General features: G+C 39.3%; 1 protein-coding gene across 4 annotated transcripts in view; it reads left to right on the plus strand.

The window, feature by feature from the left end:
• The window catches only part of WASF3 (WASP family member 3), a 61,648-nt gene that overhangs the window by 7,264 nt on the left and 35,458 nt on the right, over positions 1–18,926 (plus strand). For 2 of the 4 annotated variants that reach the window (XM_042868453.1, XM_042868449.1), the window contains exon 2: positions 11,817–11,908. The gene's annotated coding sequence lies outside the window, so the exon portion shown is untranslated. Of the gene's footprint in view, positions 1–7,038; positions 7,086–10,284; positions 10,306–11,816; positions 11,909–18,926 lie in introns of those variants that run through there. The other 2 variants (XM_042868450.1, XM_042868451.1) reach the window with 2 other exon arrangements.

Consider the following 18,926-nt stretch of genomic DNA (forward strand, 5'->3'; position numbering starts at 1 on the left):
CATGTGCGTTGATACGCGAGCCTGGAAGTGGGACGTATCTAAGCTATGCCAAGTTAGAAACATCTCCTTCACATTAACAATGTCAGTGGAGTTTTTCTCTTTGGCAGGAGGCCCTGCTTGCTTCTTGCGTGACCTCAGAGGTGAAGCTCGTTGTTCTGATATGATAGCACCTCACCAAAATGTGATTCTCAGGGCACGAGCTGTACGGGATGTACTGGACAGAAGATGATATGGTTTTCTTAAACACTGTAGTACCAGCTGTCTTTTATGTGCTGTGCACGAGGAGCCTCGTTTATTTATATAAAGACCGAGTATAGATAGTCAAATTATTTGCTGTATGCTATGGCTGGTAGATGCTTGTGGATCCGTATCCTTGGGCAGATTAGATCATCAAAGCAGAAGTGCGTGCTAATGGAACAAAACTTAATCTGTCTGTATTCTAAAAGGACAAAAATATTTCCTTTTATTGTTGGGAATTCATAGAAACTGAAGCTGAACAAAGCACCACATCAGTGAAGACTGAGAAGCTTGTATAATCTCATCAGAAATGTTTTATGCAAGTCTGGCTGCTAATGCAAAAAGGACCTAATGTTAATTAAGACTGCGTGTGAAGGACAATGAGCATAAGTTGGGAATTACTGGAACTCTGCCATATTTATAGTAGAGAACAGGAGATAAACTGTAACCATCGGGGCTGTCTTCCCTGGACTTGTTAACCCTTCTCCTGCTCGTCACTTGCTGCAGAGGGGCTCTTTGTAGCAACTGGAATCTGGGGGTGAAGTTTATTCTGATCCTGGTTATTGTAATGGCCTGCTGGAGTTTGACTGTTCCTTTATTTGAGTGTTTCCAGTTAACACATATGGTTATAGTTGTTGTCTGCAGCTGTTGCTCGCTCATCCTTCTCCAGTAGCTTTTTTTCTTGCAGCCTGGAACTGTGTTGCAATGCCTTCATTTGAAGGCTGAAAAAGAGTAAACCCTCTTTTGTCTTGTGTTTGTAACGGCCTGTAAGGTAAGGACCTTGCCTTTGTGTTACTGTTGTACAGCTGAACTGGGAGTCCTTGTAAAACAGTTGAACAGCTATAGCCCTTCTATCTAGAACTCCCTTTCTTTTTAAAAAGAAAAAACAAACAAACAAACAAAACCCATAAAAAAATGAAGGCTGGTAAAGGTGCAGATTCTCGTCTGTATTCTCATGACTTGGAAGTTTAATTAACATTACGATATATAGTTTGCTCATAGCCTGAGCCTTCAGTTTGTTAGTGTCCCAGGGTTCTTGTACATCTCTGTAGTGACAATCATTTTCTTAGTAATAAGCAGTAGTTGGTTTTCTCAGTAGTAAGCAGTAGTTGGAGAACTTGTATTTGCGATGGGTGACAAACATAAAATATTCACGTATGTTAACTGTATTCCAGCAAATATTGGATTTTTTTTTTTTTTTTTTAATCTTTGCTTTGGAATCCTGTGGTGGAAAAGGTCATTATTCCATAGTGTTGAGCAAATTTGTTAGTGTGCCTTTTCCTATCCGGGCAGCAAGCAGCTCTAGCGACTCTTGTGCCACAAGACAAGGCCTGGGAGCTTCTTTTATTTAGAGCTTTTAAATGGCCTTTGGAAACACTTTGAGAAGCTTTTCTGCATATCGTTACACGGGAATGAAGAAATGAAGAGTTTGAACTTCTGAATCTGAACTTCTGAGCTTCAGAATGGGAACTCCAGTGAAAATCTGTCTGTCTTGTTTTTTTTGTAGCAGTTACAGCTTACTGCTGAGCTTCCTAGCAAATGCTGAAATCCTCCAGAACTTCTATCAGAATAGGTTTATTGCAGAATTATTTCCTGGGAAAGTACTGTTTTTCTTCTAAAGGCTGACTGCTGCTCTGAATACTTAAACAGATGTAAACATGGAGGAGATAGCACATCACTTCAAATAAAGCCTGCATTTAATTATTTAACTTCTGTGCTGGATTTCAAGATGCTTGCATGTATTACTGTTTTTTTGCACATGGCTTGAATATTGAAATTCCTTCTAGCCTCCACGTGCCAACTTAAAGCTGTATGAATGGGGCTGTAGTTAACCCTAAAATAGATTTTAAGCAGGTAGTCTTGAAACAACAGTACAGGTGGCTTACTGTTAGTTCTGGGTTATCTGTGTAATAGAAGGGTGTTTACCAGGCTGTGCTGGACAAACAGACCTGCAGATACACAGAAAGCATCATGCTTTGCCTACTGTTCTTTCTACAGGAAGAAGCAGGCACAAGAGTTTCTTTCAGCGTTCAGCACCTTCCTTTGTTTTCTCCATGCTGGAGTCTCTTTTGGCTCAGCCGCCTTGTTTCTCTGCAGGCTCTCCATTGTGCAGACCTTACCTGTCTTGCTCATCTCTACTGAAGCAATTGCTTTGCATTTATAGCAAGTAAAGAGTTGGGGACTTGAAACATTGCCTTAATATTGTGGCTTTCTGAAACGCACATAAGTAAGTCTTTAAGAAGTATTAAGTGTCTCTACTGCTTTCTCTGTCTCTTAATCTGAAATGACTTCAGCTGCAGTGAAATAACCGCCTTTGAAGGGCAAGTTCTGGTGGTTTGGTTTGTCCTTCTGCCCATGGCAGCAGCAGCTGAAAACCCCCAGTTTGATCTTTGCTTCTCTGTCCTATGTTTTAAGATGAATCTGCTAACGCTTTTTGTTGCGTGCCACTTCCTCATTTGGATTTTCTGTTCCCCTTCCTCATGCTGCAGATTCTCTCCTAAGCATTTCTTGTGATTTCTTCTGAATTCTTCTTTTACTTCCCTCTCAGTCATTCTTTTATAACCTATTATTCCCCTTAAGAAAGAACTGCTTTGTGGTAAACTGCTTCGTGCCATTTCTGGTTAAAAAAAAAAACAAACCACAACCCACAGATGCTTTTCGTATTTTTAAGGAGTGAAATGCTATGAGATTAAAAACAACAACAACAACAACAAAACAATGAAATAGCAACACGACAAACCCTTCCCTCCCCTGCTACAGTCATCCCAAAAGAAACTTAAAATGGGGGAAAGTAGATGTAAGGCTTCAAATGCATCACCAAATGTAAACCCTTCTTTCTTCTTCTGAGCCAACTGCCTACTATCAGATATCTTTAAACCACAGAATGTTGTTTTTGGCAGGGACATCAGAAAGAGTATTCTCTCTTCTAAACAGTTGTTGTTTGGAAAACAAGCATATGTCTGGCATCATCATGGATCTTCAAATGAGGAAAAAGTGATTTTATTTCCAAAACGCAGTAAAACAGTTTTCAGTGAAATCAAATGTTAAATGGTTTTTGGAAGCTTAAACGTAATGGTGTGTCATTACAATTGATGAGGTTGAAACAACAAGGGCAGCTAGCCCTTGAACTGCTAAGTGTTAATCATAGCCTGGCAAGGTTTTTGCTCAGCCCAATTACTGGGCTCCAGAGGAGCACACAGCCAAAAACAAGGCATCTTTTTGGAACTTTTCAAAGCTGAAATTAAATGTTGAGGCTCAGATATAAATTGACAGCTTATTTATTTGTAAGTGACTATAAAGTTAACCTATAAATATAAATGTGCAATTTGAGCATCTCTCTTCTTATTTGTCTTTGGTTAAAGCTATTGCTGCAATAGAAAATACATTGAAGTAAGCTTTGTGTATCTAAGGGATGACAGCCTGCAGGGTGAAAAGCTTTGATTTGTTGGTAAGAGAGAACTTTATGCTGTGTTACAGGTGAATAAATACAATGTATAGCAGTTCCAGATACCCAAAGAGGTTAGTTTAGGCTCATTAACTTACAGGGAGAAGGTAAGAATGGAGAAAAATAATACGCTTTGGCAGTGGGTGGGGGATGTTAGGGAGATTTAACTCTGAAGGTTGGAAATACGGGTGTTGAACATGGAGGAGGAAAAGCAGGCAGCGTAATTGAGGCTTATTTTAAGTGGTCATATTCCCTTTGAGATGTTCAAACTCCCTGTATTTTAAAACTAAAATATGTGTGGGAAGCCTTGAAACTAAAACTTGATTGAAATACAGACCCTGAAGGACCAGTATTCCTTTGTTACAAGTGTGCTTTTGAGTCTTCTAAATCAACTTTGAACAAAACATGAATGTTACTGCAGGAAATACAAGATTTGTAGAAGTAATTAAAATCTATTATGGATTAATTTGCATGATATTACTAGCATTTCATTAAAAAATCTTGCTTTTTTGCTCATGTCTTCAGGTATACAATATAGTTTTGATTTTCTGTGTTCTAAGCAAGCAGGACTCGCTGATTTAAATGCAGTTCTTAAAAGAGTGTTGAAAGAAGAAAAGAATTTGCTTAATCAAAATGGGAAAATTGCTTGTTATGGTTTTTCTAGAGGCATGAAACAAATTTCGGTGAGTTTCTGAATAGAAGAAAGTGTGACATGTTGAACAGCTGGACCTTAAGGATGAAGTAGTTGAGGAGAAAGCAGAGGCAGATATGGTACTCTGCAACTGTATTCACCTCTCACCAAAAAAAAGCAAACCAAACACCCCAAACCAAAGAGAGTGTTAGTTAACCATATTGTATGAGATTGAGATGTATAACAATTTTATCCAAGAATGGTTACTGATACTGTACAGGCTTAGAGGAAAGTGAAGACCACTTCCTTATTAATGCATAGTGTCTGCCAAAGAGATTATTTGTAGTCAAAGGGAGACTTCATGTATCAATCATCTGGTCTAGTAATAGTTTTCTCCCACTCTTTACTTTTACCTTTTGTTGCTAATGCATGAATAAACAGCTCCAGAGCTGTTTGTGCTTGAGGTTGATAGTGCATTATCGCTTCCAGCTGTTAAATCAATGTTCTCATCTCAGAGGTGGCAAAGTTATGAAGGGGTGTGAAATCTGGAAATGTCTTTTGTGTAGTCTTTCATACTTTTGAAGTCTGGCTAATCCCTTTTATTTTGCTTCCTGTTTTTTTCAGAAGTGCATCTCGTATGAGGTTACGAGTGGTGGATCACTGCTAGTGGGTGGTGGGCTCTTTATTCTACTTGTTTTTCTGCTTAGGGAAGGACATATATTTCTGTAGCAGCAAGGTTATATCTGGAAGGTTGTACTGATCCAAGTTGTAAAGTCTTAAACCTCAATCTTTAGTGAACCACATCAGGGCAAGGATTGTTGTATGCACGCTGCTTATTGTTATTCTCACTCTTTACTGGGGGCCTTTCTGGAGGGCAAGGCATCCCTGCTCTGTTGTTCATGAAAAACTGTAGCCTCTGGGGTCAGGTGATACTTTGAAGTGGTTCTTCATAAAAGAGCTTTTAAGAAAAAGATTCTGTACCTTCTCAGCCTGCTTCAATTCACTGTGCTTGATGCAGAATTTGCAGGAATTTTGTAATTTGTGATGATGTGTGTGGTCAGCTCAGGGGATTGTGGTGCCTGTACCACCACAGCAAATTTTAGTTACAAACTTGACCTATGTAGATCTACATGAGTATTTCAGTCACTTACGGTGGGAGAACAAAGATTTGATCAAGCACTGAATTCTCAGTCTTTGCTTGTTGGCTTTCCATGCTATAGGAAATCTTTACATCATCAGACACATGCTTGTGTTTTTGAGCAAACACGTCATGCACTTAACACCAGCAGTACTCAAACTTTTAGCAGAACCTCCCTTTTCTGTAGCAGCTTGTTTCTGTGCTGCTCCTCTGCCAACCCCAAGCAGCTGTGAGGCAAGAAGGGGAAGCTCTGTGTCACAGCTGTGCTGCTCAGTCTCTGTCCTTTGGGATGTGGAGCTAGAGCCCCAGAGCACTGTATGTTCCTGTGTGGTGATTGGAAGACTTGGATCTGAACCTGTGCCAGATTCCTTACTGTCCTTTCCCTTCTCCTTCAAATAGTCAGTAATAACCAAAAGACCTGACTGCTTCCACTCTCAAGCATAAGCCACACCCTTATTTTGGACCTTCCTCAGCAGACATGGCATTATGTTAGGCATGTGGCATGTTTTCTTTCCTTTTCTGCTTAGTAGTAGCTTTTGCTACTACTAAGAGAGTATCTTTTGCTCTTTGAATGAAAAAACTGATATAGATTTATTGATGGGTTTTGCCTTTCAGCAAACAGTTATCACTTCTTCAAGACTTCTAAGATTTTTTTTCCCCCAGAGTTAAGATATATTGCATCTTACTTAAATTCCACTTGCAATTAAACCTAACAAGAGAATTCAAGGGCAAGAAAAACTCTTTTCAGCAGTATGTGGAGACAGGACAAGGGAAAACAGCCAGAAACTGGAGCATAGGAAGTTCCGCACGAATGTGCACAAGAATTTCTTTACAGTGAGGGTGATGGAGCGCTGGAACAGGCTGCCCAGGGAGGCTATGGAATCTCCTTCTCTGGAGATATTTAAGACCCAGCTGGACACCTACCTGTGCGACCTGGTGTAGGGAACCTGCTTTGGCAGGGGGATTGGACTCGATGATCTCTGGAGGTCCCTTCCAACCCCTACGATTCTGTGGTTCTGTGAATGCCAGGCCTTGGAGATAAGAAAGAATCTTGAGAAAGGAAAGCTTCCCCTTGGTCAAGGAGAATCTGGTTGGAGTAGCCAACTTGGATTCAGCAGGAGGAGATTATGCTTGACCAATGTGGCAGCCTTCTGTGGTGTTGCGGTTGGCTGGGTAGATGAGGAGAGAGCATCATGTGCTGAGTATCCTGTCTCCAGTAAGGGTTTTGAGGCTGTCCCCCATAATATCTTCATGGGTAAGCTTAGAGGATGTGGGACAGATGGATGAACAGTGAGGTGGAATGTGAACTGGTTGACTTGAGGTAATCAAAATCTGTCTGGATGCTCTCTTGTGTAACACTTTTCTGTATAATCTAATCTAGGAAACCTGCTTCAGCTGAGGAGTTGCAGCAGGTGATTTCCAGAGGTCCCTTTCAACCCTTACAATTCTGTAATTCTCTTTAACTTGTGAAAACAACATGCATTATTTGTAACTTCAGACTCTTCAGTAGAGGAGTGCAGTGGGGTCATTGAAAATGTAGTTGGAATGGATATTTCTATGGTTATTGGAAGACTGAAGAGGGATCTCAGACAAGAGACTGACTGAGAAACCTGCAGTCACATTAATATGAATTGGTAAGGGAGATCTGGAATATACATATCATATATTATACATACTAAGAAATACAGCTGTGTTTTTGGTATATTAGACTTGATTATTGTATCTTGATTTTTTTCACTGTATCAAAATTTCTTTGTGGAAATTGCTTTTGTAAGATACTGCTTTTGAGGGCAGCTGGCTGCTTCTCCAAAGTAGAAATGTGTCCCAATAGAAAACACTGACCATGATGGTTGTTTTTTATAGAAAGCATGCCAATCTTTATTTAGCATGGACTTCAGTGTATATAAAGTTTGTGTAGACACCTGTTTCAACCACTAAATGTTTTTTTTCTGCATTTATATCCTAACATTTTAAAAGGAGTCATGAGAACTGTATCAGAAGTCAAGTAAAGCTTAGCGATTACCACTGTGGTATATTTTGATAGTTAAGTTTTAGGTCAAGACAGTGGATTACTGTGCTGAAAGATATAGAGTTTTAAGTGCATAATCTTACTGCTGTCTCCTTCCTTTTTGCTCTTCTTCATAGCTGTGAGGCTATGAAGGGAAATATCAGATTTGTTTTACTTTTTTTCCTTAGGCATTCTGAAGCCTTCTAAACTTCATTTATCTATTTAACTATTTAACTATTTATCTATTTATCTATTTAACTTAGCTGTTAGGTATTTCTTTTTAGGGATACCTATTTGTATGTGTGGCATTTTTGACTTTATATTTTTTCAGTGGTGCCGTGTTCTTGCGTGCAGGTCATGCTTCTGTTATTCTACTTTTCTCTAATGTTATAAAGTATATAGTCAGCTATAAACTACATAACCTTCTACTACTTACAGAGTAATCTGAAGTGAACAATTTCTTAATTCTTGTTGGGGCAATGGGCAGCTCCTTTATTTGCTTTCAGTACTGCTTGGTTATCTGAATGTTGTTTGTGTTGCTCGTGTCACCGTACCTACTGCTGAAACATGTAACTTGAAGGCCTGTATCTGTCTTGCCTCGAGCCATGGGTGAGTATCTTCAGTGATCCAATGTGTTTTCTTTGTGGCTGGAGTACTTAACCGTGTAGCACCTGTCTGTATTTCTCAGTGATTGGAGAATCTTTACTGTTTAGATCTAAGACGACAGAGTGAAAGAATTATAGCTGCATCGTGTTTGATATTGGTATATTAAGAGACCTCTAGGCAGTCTAGCATGACGTTGTCTTTGGATTTGGCATTGTTTGCAGTGAAGAATCAGTGCTGGCTGTCCAAGAAGAGTGCTGGCCTGGGCAAGCCTCTAACTACTGAGGTGTCAAAGAGGTGACATTTGGGGGTGGTCAGTGCTAACATGCTTCTTACCTGCCAGAATGCTTGGCAGACCAGTGCTGTTACTGTCTGGCTCATGGTCTTAGCTGACTGTCTTTTCTAGATGGTGAAATCTCAGAAAGACAAATATTTAACCAGAGATAAATTCCAGCTTCTGGTTGACACGCATCTTCTGTCTAATATCATCAAGCAGTAAATATTTTTACCATAATCCAATGAATGACAGTGAATAAGAGAGGTACTGGATACAGGTTGAATATTTTTGCTTTGTTGTATGCTTCAAAGCAAAACTCCAGGAGCATAAACTCACTTGGAAGGACTTGATGGCAGTGGATGCACTAGATGCTGCAATGAAGTCTGACCATCAAAGCTATTTTCAGGAAGGTAGGGAGCTATCCTTAAAGAGCTCAGGAGAGGACAGATTGCCCTATACACTCCAAGGACAGCATATATCCTAAGTCTGCATCTCTAGATGTCTTTGGACATCTAGACATCTGTGCTCTGGACAGCAGCAACTGAATCTCAAGTTAAAACCACCTGGAAAACATGAGATGCTGTGTCTTCCTTTGTGCTGCAGCTGTCATGTCTGACTTGAAGACTGAGATCTGGCTCAGACCCAGTCTAAAGAGAAGAGACTTTGTAGTTATCTTTATCAATCTCATCAAAGCTGCTGAGGATGGGCCACTACAAGCCCCTTGCTTGGTTCTGAGTAATTGTTTTCATTGCTGTGTTGTAGAATAGCACCCCACACCATGTAGAAGCATTTCATTCAAACCTCTTTTTGATGCGCGGTTCTGCTCTTCCAATACCCCAGTAGCACTTCGAGTTTTTCCAGATTACTTCTATAGAGCTTCAGTGCAAGATTTTAGTTGCATGCTTTTGAGCACAGGAAATTACAAAGGCAAATCAGTACTGAAAATTTTAAACACTTCCTTTTGTATGTATGTAATAACAGCTGCTGTTTTAACTCGAACTACAGTAGTAAGCTTTGGATGTCTGTGTATGTAACCATGTTTTAAAAACCCTCCCCCCTATCCTACAAAGCAGACTTCACCATAAAATCCTTTCTTCACTATTTTGATGATGACCTACTGTTCGAATACTTTTAATCCTCAATCTGTATAAAAGTTATGTTTTGCATTAAATCCTTTTCCTCTGTGGATTTCTGAGGTAATCCTCTGTATGCCATATAGCTTGTTCTTTAAATTGCTTGTATACTAAGAGTTCTGTTTAGAAAGTTTTAAGACACTGATTTTAAACACAATTCAGCTGTGTATATATTTCTATCCAGAACTCAGTTTTATATGCTTTCTATCTCTAAAGTTGTATCCTATTGAAACTGTTGAGTACTTTCTGTAATTTCATCAGTCACTGTAAGTCAAATGTGGCGCTTGGCAGAGGAGTCACTCATGTGCTAGATAATTTTTTTCTTTAAATGACTTCTGTTGGGATTCCTTTCCTCTTGGAGATCTTATGGAAAAGAAAATCCATTCAAAAGGAAGTGTGTATATTTGGTTGTGCTAGGAGATGGAGATTTGGGCTGTTAAGGGTGTACTGAAATGTGTTTTCCTTTAGCTCATACTGCGTGCATCTGCAATATATTTTTCATCATAGTTATCTGTCTCAAGTATAGAACATAAGGAGACATAATGCATAAGGACATAGCATAAGGAGAAATTGTGGACTTTGTCACTGTGTTCCATTCCTGTGTTCTCTGTTGGTTTTGTTTAATATTTTAGTTAAAAATAAATCAGAAAAATGTCAGTAGAAGAGAAGGCACAAAACATCTTGGTGTTGGCCATGTCTTGGTGTTGGCCATGACTTGCTGTTTTCGTTTAATGGTATAAGGATTTATACTGTCTGCTGGAACAAGTGCCAGGATACTTGATATCATTCGACCATGAAAAATGTGCAAGATTATCATCCTCACCATCCATACGGTAATTCTTGGCATTTTTCCCTTCACTGTAGGCTGTACACATTGCTGACCTGAGCAAAGAGTTCATTCATCAGAGGGTGGATTCAGTGATTCTATTTATATAGTGCAGCCTTACAGACTGTTGCATCAAGGACTAGTGTGAGGAAGCTACTCGAGATTCCTAAGGTGCTTCTCCTGCAAAGATTAATGTGATGTAAATATATCCCCAGCCATCCTAATAGCATGGTACTAGAGGGTTTAAGTTCTTTATAAAGTTCCAGTCACCTTGTACTAAGCTAACGCTCTAAAGACGTATGTTTTGTAGGATTTTCTCGGTCTAGATCTAAAGCAGATCTGCTGTTTCTCAAGACATGAGTATAACTGAGTAAATAATTGTAACTTATGTGCTCATGAAATCACTGGGGTGATTTTTCAGTTTCCAATTGCAGGAGAAGTTGCTAGGTTTCTATGTTTTCCCTCACTCAATCAGGTACAGGAGTTGCTAGAAAGTAAGGTAAGCTCCCTGTGAATGACTGCAAAAACTATCTTCCCAATACGGGTGTAAAGTAATGGGTGCTGATGAGCTGGTGGTTGGACTAGGTAATCTTAGTCGTCTTTTCCAACATTTTTGATTCTATTATTGAATTCAGATCACTGATGTTAACAGGGTACTTTGCGTATTATTTTAGTCACACATGCAGCTCACATTTGGAAGACGCCTCTTCCCCACATACTGCACAAATCTTTGTGATAAGATGGGAAGACCTCTGAGTATGAATGAACTTACACATATATGCATTTTATATACACATATATACATTTTATATGTATATTCAGAACAGTTCCTTCTGAATGTGTATGAACACTTCAGTGAGGATCAAGATCTTGGTCAACTAGCGGATGTTGATAGCAATCTAACTGGAGGAGGAATATTGTTTGCAATAGGTGTCCACTGCAGCACTGCTTATTGGAATTGAGAGGGAGGGCAGCATGCTGTTAAAGCTATGATACTTTGAGGGAGGATAACGTAAATTCAGGGGGGAGCGGTGAACTATTCTCTTGGAGCTAAAATCTGTAATGCTTTTGTGGAGACAATAACTTATTATTGCATGAGCTGCTCATTACATTTTTAGTTGGTTTGTTTTAGCAAGTATGTATCTAAGTAATATTTAATCTACTGTGAAGTGTCTCAGTGGGATTCAAACTTGTATTTCGTTATGCTTTACTATAAGCCATTATCTTCAATTTTTCCATCCCCGTCTTTAAGTGGGTCAATCTTACTTCCTCTCTAGATATTTCTTGTTAAAAACAGGGGCCTTAATTATGAAATAGCCAAGCATTTTTCTGACCTTTAAAAATATAATTAAACTCTAGCATGATGTTAGTGTTCAGCTCAGTAGTACCTCTAGAGACTCACACGTGTTTTTAGTATTTTAATTGATCAGTGAGCCTGGTTTTTAATGTATATATTTAGTTTGTCATTCTGATACCGACAAGTCAAAATTACTGATGATTTTGTCTTTCTGATTGCAGATAAAGCCACCTGAGAGTGCTAGCAAGTTACAGAACAACCGTTTTCCCAAACGAGTGAACAGAAAGGATATTCTCTACTTCCTTTTTTAATGGTGAGTTGGTCGATGGAGCTCATATTGAACACACTTTGTGATGTATGACTCTGCTATTTAAAGCTGTGGTAAACTTCTTAAACTGGAGACCAACGTTGAAGTTTGGAAACTGTCCAGAAGGTTTTGAATTTTGACTGGGAATCAGGCTTGTATTTCTCTCATGTTGAAGATGGGCTGCATTAGGCACTGAAACAACTGGCAAAACACACTGACAGGCCAGGAGGCTGTTATTTAGATAGTAATCTTGTTGTGTAGAAAACAGAAATTTATTGTATTTGTGGATGCTCAGGAAATACCGGATTTTAAATTTGCATCCATTAATTATTTTTACCCTCTATAATCTGTACTTTGCTGATGTGCTGTCTTAGAGATTTAAACCAAATCTGCTGAGGTTATATGTTTGACTGCTTGCCTCAAAAAGTGCAATGGATAATAAAAGGTTTATATTATTGATATTAAACTAACATCCCATGGAAAAGCCCTCTTTTCCCCAGTCTGTCTTGGCTGGGATGCTCTGATACACCCCACGCTTCTGGATGCAGAACATGTTTTCTGTTTGTGGAAAAGCAAGAAAAAGCTGTGTAGCATCTGCTTGACTGTGATGGAAGATATGCGCTGTGCAGGTTGAAGCTAGAAAGGACTTCTGCCAAGCTTTAGGCAGTTTTGTTTGTGTAAGTAAAGATGTGCTGATTTTAAGAGACTGCAGCTTTTCTACATCTGTAACGGGAAGCAGAGAAACCTAAAACCTGGGGGGCATCTTTAGTGTTCTTCCTTTTGAGAAGACAATGAGGTTGAAAGCAGTGTTTAGCTGTTTGTGGTAGAGACCCCTTATTTCCAAAGTCTGTGAAATAAGCCTGTTTTGCATGTATAGTAAGGTGTTTTTAAGTTGAGTCATTCTTATCCTCACTCGGATGATCAACGTGCCTTGTCTCTTCTTGCTTCTCCAGGTTTCCCAGTGTGTTTTGCTAATACGAACAGCCCAATAGTTGTGAAGTTGCTCAAAATAAAATATAACTGTTAACTATTTGTGAAAGGTACAGATTCCTTAAAGTGCCAGCTTTTTGCTGGCTGAGTTGTCCAAAATTCTCCTGCTGTTCTCCAGAAGCCTATTTCTTTCTGTCCAGCTATAGTAAACTAATGAAAAACACTGTCTCAGTCAGCAAAAAGCTGTAGTTCATTAATTATATAGCAGTGTTAGGAGAAAGAAGCAGGATGGTGTTTCTCAATTGAGTGCCCTGTGAAGGTGGGGGGAATGTCCTAGGAACGAGGAGAGAGTATCCTGAAATCTTTGCATTGTAAGTGAGTAAAGTCAAGTTCATGTGGATCTATTTTTTAGTAGAGCTGACTTAAAAATCACAGATTCTGATCTTAATTGAGAGATGCATGCAATGTTCATGAGCTTCTGATGTTTTCTGATCTTGATTTTAAAGGAGACTTAGTATTTGGGTTTAACTCTTGCATGTATTGGCTTTGGATTCTATGCAGCGTGCCTTTATGTCTCATTGGGACTTCATAGAATCACAGAATCCTTAGAGTTGGAAGAGACCTCTGAAGGCTGTCTAGTCCAACTCTCCTGCAGTGAACAGGGACATCACAGCTACGTCAGGTTGCCCAGTGCCTTATCCAGCTTCACCTGGAAAGTCTTCAGGGATGGGGCATCAACCACATCTCTGGGCAACCTGTTCCAGTGCCTCATCACGTGCACTGTAAAACATTTTTTCCTTGCATTTAAACTAAATCTGCCCTCTTTGAGCTTGAAACTGTTTCCTCTTGTTCTGTCACCACAGTCTCTGCTAAAGAGTCTGTCTCCTTCTTTTCTGTAGCTTTCCTTTGGATACTTGACTAATGTTTGGAGTTGAAGTACTTTATTTTTGAATTGTAGCGTGGCAAAATGGATTTGATGGTCATATGCAAGGTGAAGTAATTTGATAAAAGTGGCATCTGGGCAGTGAGAGACCTAAATATGCCCATCCTGTTCAGAGCAATGGTTTGAACAGATTCTTCATAATGATGGTCTATATGAGCAGTTCAATACGATGTCTATACTACAAATGGTTGCAGTTTCTGGATTCTTCTTTGAACTCTTTTTGTGACAGGCATTACAGTAACTCCCCTTCAGAATTATACAGCTAATATGTGGGAATCTGCTCGAAGATGAGGTTTAAATCTCAGTTGTCTGTGCACAGATTTAACTGAATCAGTTTCTAAATTTAAACTGATGTGGTTAAATTGCTTCTTGAACTGTGTGTCGATTAGTCTCTGATGGCTTGATTTTTCCATATATGCAGCTTGTCTCTGTGGATTACATTGACTATTTAAAGCATAGTTGAAAGCAGTGTTAAGAATTGATTAGTTATGTAATTTGGTGTGTGAAAGGACAATGTAATCTTCAGGAGACAGTATTGCTCTCTGCAGCCTGAAAGGAGGTTGTGATGAGATGGGCTTTGGCTTCTTCTCTCAGGTAACTGTGATAGGACACACGGGAACAGTCTCAAGTCATGCCAGGGGAGATTCAGGTTGGGTATTAGGAAGAATTTCTTCTCAGGAAGAGCGGTCAGGCATTGCAATGGGCTGCCCAGGGAAGCGGCAGACTCATCATCCCTGGTGGTGTTTAAGGGTAGATGTAGTGCCTGAGGACATGGTTTAGGTGAGGAATATTGGCAATTGATGAATGGTTGGACTAGGCGGTTTTAGGTCTTTTTCAACCTTTATGATTCTTAGATGACTCAAATGATGCTTCTTGAGAATTGGCATCAGTGCCTTTGTGCCTAATGTTAATTTGTTAATCTACAGAACCTCTGGTCTCTAATGCAGTTGTGCAAATTTTGTTTAGTTTGTTGTGATTCTCAAACAGCCTTAGGCCTTAGGCTGACAACCGTGATACTGTCTGCCTCCTGGAGCCTCAAAACAGAGGTGGTGAGAGCAGTTCTCATGCACAGTGGCCAGCTGCTTGCAGCCATGGTCAAAAAGCCCTGTGCTTTTGGATTGTGAGGTCTCACCAGCTCAGTGGGATTTAAACTAATAATCGTGTTTCCCAAGATAGTATTTCACTCACAAGGATAACAGCAACACCAGTTGGTGGGATGGATGCTTCTTAGCTTGTTGAGGCTGTGAAGCTGAGAATGTGGTGTTTGAAGGGAAGGAGGAGGACCTGACCCTACTGTCTGATGGAGGGAGAGGGGGCCCTGGCTTCTGACTTTCCTTGTAGAACTGTTCACATTTCCTTTATAAAACAGTGATACGTTCAGATGGAAGTGCAGAAATAGCCCTGAAAAATGGAAATTTTGTTTAGAGGTTTGCAACACAGACTTCATGGTTTTAGATGAGAGAACACTTTGGGGGAAGTGAGCACTGATGCATGATGCAGTTGGGAACTGATGATGATTGTCTCTGATTGTGTTACGTCATCTTTGCAAAACTTTTTGTTTTTGAAAGGCATGCATTTCACTTAAGAGAAAACACTCAGCACCTTCATTACAAATCTTCTGTGACAGGCTATACATAGAGACTAAAGGCATAAGGAGAGCCTTTGAGTATTCTTTGCATCCCCCGGATCTTTCTGTCTAGGTCAGCTGAGAAAAGGAGGGGATGAGAGGCAGCAGGCACAGACCAGAACACAGGAAGTTCCCACTGAACGCGATGAAAAGCTTCTTTACTTTGAGGGCAACAAAGCACTGGAACAAACTACCCTGAGAGGTTGTGGAGTCTCCTTTCACCTTTCAGAGTACATTTATTGAAACAAGCATAAAAATCTTTTAATACTTCATGCCTTTTAAATTAATTTGGTCTTAAGCATTTATAGGTATATGCTGTTTTGTTGTTGTTTTTTTTTTTCTTGCAGATAAACAATTTAAACCAACATATACCACACTAACATTCAACAAAAGCATCTTTTTATGAAAATGATGCATATATGAATTAGTTAACAAGGGAAATATCATTCGTAGTATATGCAGGAGAAACGTCACGTAACACAGACCTTACAACACATCAGATGCTTCTGCTAGTCTTGGGAGTAAATACATGAGAAATACCTATTTTCTTCTGTTCAGTAAGATTTTGTTGGTCTGGAAACAGAATCTCTTACTGGGCCTCCAAAGTGATTTTGGGAGATGGGACAACAGAGGATGACAGAAAATTGCAACAGCTCTGAGCCGTTTACCGTAATTTTATATTCCTAGCAACAAGAGTGACAAGATTTGAATCTTCCTCCAATGACATTATTGATGCTGGTTCTTGCAAAAGCTGTTATTAATCACCCAGGCCAATGTATCTTTCTAGTCTAGTTTTGACAGTAAGTAATCACTTCTGTTTAGCTTGCTATTCACCTGTACAACTAGATGTAGCTGGTCTTTTCAATGTCTCTGTTCTGTTTCTGTATGAGAGGTTAACTTGAATCACTAGCTGTCTTTCTCTCTGTCTTTCTGTCTTTCTGTCTTTCTTAGTACCAAAGCAGATTGAGTGCTCTCACTATCACTTACGTAGTCTTGGCTATAAGGGCAGTAATTCCATAAACTGCTTTGGCTTCTTTCCTTTGGATTATGTTTCTATTTGCTTACGTCTGATTCCAGCCTGCAAGTAGCTCAGCCAGGAGCAGCAGTTATGATAGCAGAGGGGTTGAAAGAGGGAATGGGGAAAAAAATCTGTTTAATTAAATCAAGAAGTAGTTGGTTTGCAGCTGCCATAAAAAGCACAACTTTAAGTGGAGTGGGTCCTAAGGCAATAGCTGGGTTTTGCTTCTGAGGAAACATAACTCATCTTGTGGTTGAAGCATTTATTGCTCAGTATTGGTCTGATCTACGTCCAATTTCCAGTCCTTCTACAGTCCCTGAGAGCCCGTAAGCATAATCAAATAGCTTTGTCTTCCTCAACTATATAGCTGAGATGATGCTTGCTTTTCTCAACTTTGGAAAGTAAAAACAATGTCTAAGTGTACAGATACTGTAGTAACACAGGTACTGTGCAACCTTGCTGTAACAGACTTTCTGGTGCTCTTTTGGGGTGGTAACTAGTGGGAAGATGAGGTCCTTCCCCAGGCATTTGGTGGTTGAGTGTGTTGGAGGGAAAGAGGTAGATAAAGCCATGAATTCTGTGCATAAAGTATCTTTATTCCCTTCTTTCCTGTGAAACCTTCATTCACTAAAACTGGGGTGAGACATAATTCAAAGCTACTATGCAGGCAGGTTTTCAGCCTTGGGATGGCACTTTTTTTTTCCCAAGTGTTTTCCCTTCCCTATTCACCTTGTCCCCAAAAAAGCAAAATAAATTTAGTTCTTTTTTGACCTTTACATAGTGAATAGGCTTCTTAGCCTATAGCAACATGCTGTCATTTTGGTTTGGATCCTCTTGAAGATCTGAGGACTCGCTGTGTACAGTAACACAAGTAGAATTCAGTTCAGGTCTTTGATCATAGTGAGAGAGCATTGGGACAGCATCTCCTTCTGTACTCTCCTGCTGTCTCCTAAGTGATTGTAGAGTCCTGGGGGGCATAAAAGCCTGACCTCTAAAATGTTAAGTATTAGAAATTCTAGCACCGCAATCAGGCATGTTTTGATGATGCACATCCCCCCAGCTGTGGGCTGTATGAATGATTTTCTTTTTTGAGTAATATAAAACTGTAAGGTGCTCTCTAGGAGTGATCAGAATCTAATGGGTCTTGATAGTTGGGGAGCTTGTTTGGAACAAATATCCCACTTCTCTTCCCCGAAAATGGGTATAATGCAGACACAGGATCATCAGCACCCCCTAGGCAGCTCCTGTTGTACCACACAACTTGCTAATGTCATCTCTAGCCATAGTTTCCTATGGCATATTTCCTAATTCCTTTTGAAGTCTTTGAACATCTCTGGAGGTCTACAAGCAGAAAACCACTAGTGGATGGTGCCATTCTTCCTTGCAAACTGCATTTATTTAGTTCAGGTCTGCTTTTACTCTACTACTGTGCTATTCTATAATATTATTACCCAGTATAATAGTGCAATATTATACTACTCTGTTTTCCTTCTAACTCTTCACTTGATATTGACTAAATATTGACTAATTGATATTGACTAAAAGCAGAACTGGAGATAGATGGAGTCAGCACGATGCTCCCAAATGCTCAATATTAGGTTCTGAAATTTAGTACTCTTAAAAAACAGTACTAACATTTTCAAAACTGATACATACATAAATTTATATATCCATATAATGTAATAAATACATACAGCATATCTATATAAAAAGGAAAGAAAGTAGATTCTACCTATGTAGTTAAAATAGGTTCCATGAAACATGTTTATGTGCACTAATTTGAAATACTGGAAGAAAGCAGACCTTAAAAACAATTTAGCATTATCACTGGAAGAATCTGTATCCCCAGTAATCTTAGCTAAGATTTGGTTACTGTAACTGGAAAAAGTTGCTGAAGCCTCTTCTAAGTGATTGATTATATCTAGTGAGAATGTTCTTTTTCCTTGAAGCTGGTTTCTGGAGCAGTCCTGCCCTGCCAGCTCCATGGAGATCTGTTGATGCAATGCCAGATTTCATGGAACACAGCTTTTCAACCTTCCAGAAAGAGGATTTTTAGAGAAGGCTGACTGCTGTATTTGGTCTGAGACTCATGATGGTTTAATAGTAGCTTATTTAGCTCACAATGGGAGTTACTGTAAGCGTAGTGAGGAAATCTCTTCAGTGCTGGAAATAAGGCTTTGCATTATTGCATGTTACATTTAGTAATGCTTGATGTTCATTTTAGGCTTCATTTAAAAAGAAAACAAAACAAAACCAAACAAGGCTTATAGATTGAATTATTAGGAAGCTAATACAGGGCAGAACTTTGACATGTAAATTTGGGAGGCTGGTAAAAAGGAGAATATGTTACAGAAGAGCCAACGTGGGAAAATGTTTTGTGTTTGGGGTGATCTTTGTATATTATGTGCTTCGTGCATTAATAAGATAATTATCACATGTATTCATTTGTTTGTTTGTTTGTTTGTTTTTGTACTATACTGCAGTTTTGTTGTTTTTTGTTCTTATT

Source organism: Lagopus leucura, unplaced genomic scaffold, assembly GCF_019238085.1.
Source record: "Lagopus leucura isolate 7727_CA_CO unplaced genomic scaffold, USGS_WTPT01 Super-Scaffold_100001, whole genome shotgun sequence".
NCBI classification, from domain to species: domain Eukaryota; kingdom Metazoa; phylum Chordata; class Aves; order Galliformes; family Phasianidae; genus Lagopus; species Lagopus leucura.